The sequence below is a fragment of the Pteropus vampyrus genome, unplaced genomic scaffold, assembly GCF_000151845.1.
Source record: "Pteropus vampyrus isolate Shadow unplaced genomic scaffold, Pvam_2.0 Scaffold24, whole genome shotgun sequence".
Lineage (NCBI taxonomy): Eukaryota > Metazoa > Chordata > Mammalia > Chiroptera > Pteropodidae > Pteropus > Pteropus vampyrus.
This window is the reverse complement of record NW_011888805.1, coordinates 169,548-171,763: the sequence shown is the minus strand read 5'-3', so window position 1 is coordinate 171,763 and position 2,216 is coordinate 169,548. Positions and strand designations below refer to the sequence as shown.

Below are 2,216 nucleotides of genomic sequence, written 5' to 3'. Positions count from 1 at the left end.
TAGGCAGTAAAAACCTTGCAGGCCTGGAGGGCCTCGATCGTGGTTGGCCACAAGTGGCATTGCTGGGACTGAGACATAATCAATGTGCAAACTGCAAAAGAAAGGGCACTGAAAGGGCAAGTGTCCACCCAGCCCTGGGAAGCCGGGGAGTGGTGGACCTCATAAGCCCTTGCCCTACATAGCAAGTCTCTCACGAAGGGGTTGCTCTCTTCTCCAACAACGGAGACCCAAGCACTTGCAAGCTCCAGTCCTAGAAAAAACTGCCAGGATCACAACAGTAGAACCTCAGATCCCCTTTGACTTGGCAAAAAGAAAAAACTGAATTTTTACTAGATACTAGAGCTGCCTACTCTGTCCTGACCCTTCCCATAGGTCTCTCTCTCCAATGCTAACTGTACAATGACAGGAATAAACAATCAGTCTAACGTAAATTTCCTTTCCCATTGTGAGACCAGGATTAGCAATGAAGTTCTCTGCCACACATTAGGACCAGGGTCCTGTGCAGAAAGTGCCTTGTCTGAGAAACTAGGACACAGCCTAAAAGGGGATCAGTCCCCTTGCCCACCACATAGTGCACGTTTGTAGGGAACCTAAGGCTAAACTATTCGCAGACAACCCACCTCTATGTCAGGGTTTCCTACTAGCTGGCCAACTACCTCCCAGCAATCTGTTAAAAGCCAGCCTTTGAGGCAAACAGAAAGGGCCCCACCCAAATCTTAGGAAGGATAAGGCCTATGCTTTCTTTAAAGTGTCTATTATAATACCAGCAAAAAATGTGTAACATTTACTAAGTGTGCTAACTAATGTTTTAACATCTCAGATAATATGACATTGAACTACAGCTCCACTACTTCTGTAAGTTATGCAAATTACTCACTAGATAGTTTCTGATTAATGAAAGAACTATTTATTATGTTAAAACCAAAGCCAAGGGAAGAATTTTCTTACAGCAACAAAGCAATCAACTTCATCTGAAGCTAGTCTCAGATATGAGACCTATCAAAAGAGGGAGGAAATGAAATGGGACATCTCTTGCAGAGTTAATCTGTTTAGTAAAGGTGGTTAAGTTTTCTTCTCTCCTTTCTTTATAGGAAAAAAGCCTTCTCCCTCAAATCCTGATAATTGCCCAAAACTGGTAACTCAGATCCTCTGGCTATTGATAAGGGTCATCAGCCCATGGTTAAGCAGAAATGGTGTTCTGACAGGCAGGGCCCTTAAAGTCTGAGTGGGAGGGGGCTTTAGGCCAAAGGTCTTTTTTTTTACTCTTTAAGAAATATATTAACCAAGTCTGTTTTCCTTTACTTGCTTAATAGGCAAATTAATAGATATATGATTTAAATAATCAGTTTGAATCTTTTTCCTCGTCTAGGGACTAAGGCTGCACCTCAGCAGGAAACCCAAGACCCCACCCTGACTAAGGCAGAAAGGGAAAGAGCTCCATGAAACCCCAGTAGGCAGGGACTACAACCCTTCTCAGCAGGAAGCAGATACAGAAGAAGAGACCTCCTGTCCCTCAACATCCATACTAATAATAAGGGGGTTCATGGCTCTTAGAAAGGAGTTAGGCAGAAAAATTAGTTAAAGGGTTTCTAGGTCTGCCTGCAAAGACACGGAGGTCATCCTATCTCAGAAGGTGTTTGCTGTTATCCATCATGCACCGTAAGGCCTTTAGGCTTCTCTCCTTACAAAATCCTTTTCAGGAGACTCTCCCACCCCAGCGCAAAACTGGGGGAAGGGTGTATCTACAACTATGTTAGCAGAAATTTAGGAAAAATATAGATTTAAGGGTATTCAGTCAGTAGAGAAAGAAATTTAGTAAGTTCTGTGTTTGGATCTGGCTGGCAGAATTAACTTTTTGAAAAAGGTTTATACACAGGTATTTGTAATAAATCTGAAGTCATAGAAGACTCAGATCATAATTGGCTTATTTTCCTAACTATTGTAATATAATTCTCATTTAAAAGATAAATCAAACTTTAGAAAGTGCCTCCATACTTCTAGGGAATTAGGTCCACCCCTTTTAGTCAGGAGAAGAAATATAGGTTAAGGATTAGAAAAAGGAGCCATTCCAGCCAAACTAAACAGGCTCTCACATTGTTATATTAGCAACTCTCACTGCCATTAAAGTTACAGGTATTACTCCGTGAATCCACCACACCTGGGTAAAGAAAACAGTGTCTCCAGAGAACCAAAAAACTTAGACTGCAGAACGTTTT

The 2,216-nt window shown here is 41.8% G+C and overlaps 1 protein-coding gene and 1 long non-coding RNA gene across 3 annotated transcripts in view; one reads left to right on the top strand and one right to left on the bottom strand.

The window, feature by feature from the left end:
• LATS1 (large tumor suppressor kinase 1) overlaps nt 1-2,216 on the bottom strand; it is a 52,186-nt gene that overhangs the window by 16,216 nt on the left and 33,754 nt on the right. The gene's annotated exons all lie outside the window — the stretch shown is intronic.
• The window catches only part of LOC111737152, a 37,488-nt gene that overhangs the window by 30,122 nt on the left and 5,150 nt on the right, over nt 1-2,216 (top strand). For both annotated transcript variants that reach the window (XR_002779366.1, XR_002779365.1), the window contains exon 4: nt 1,370-2,042. This is a non-coding gene — a long non-coding RNA (uncharacterized LOC111737152). The remainder of the gene's footprint in view (nt 1-1,369; nt 2,043-2,216) is intronic.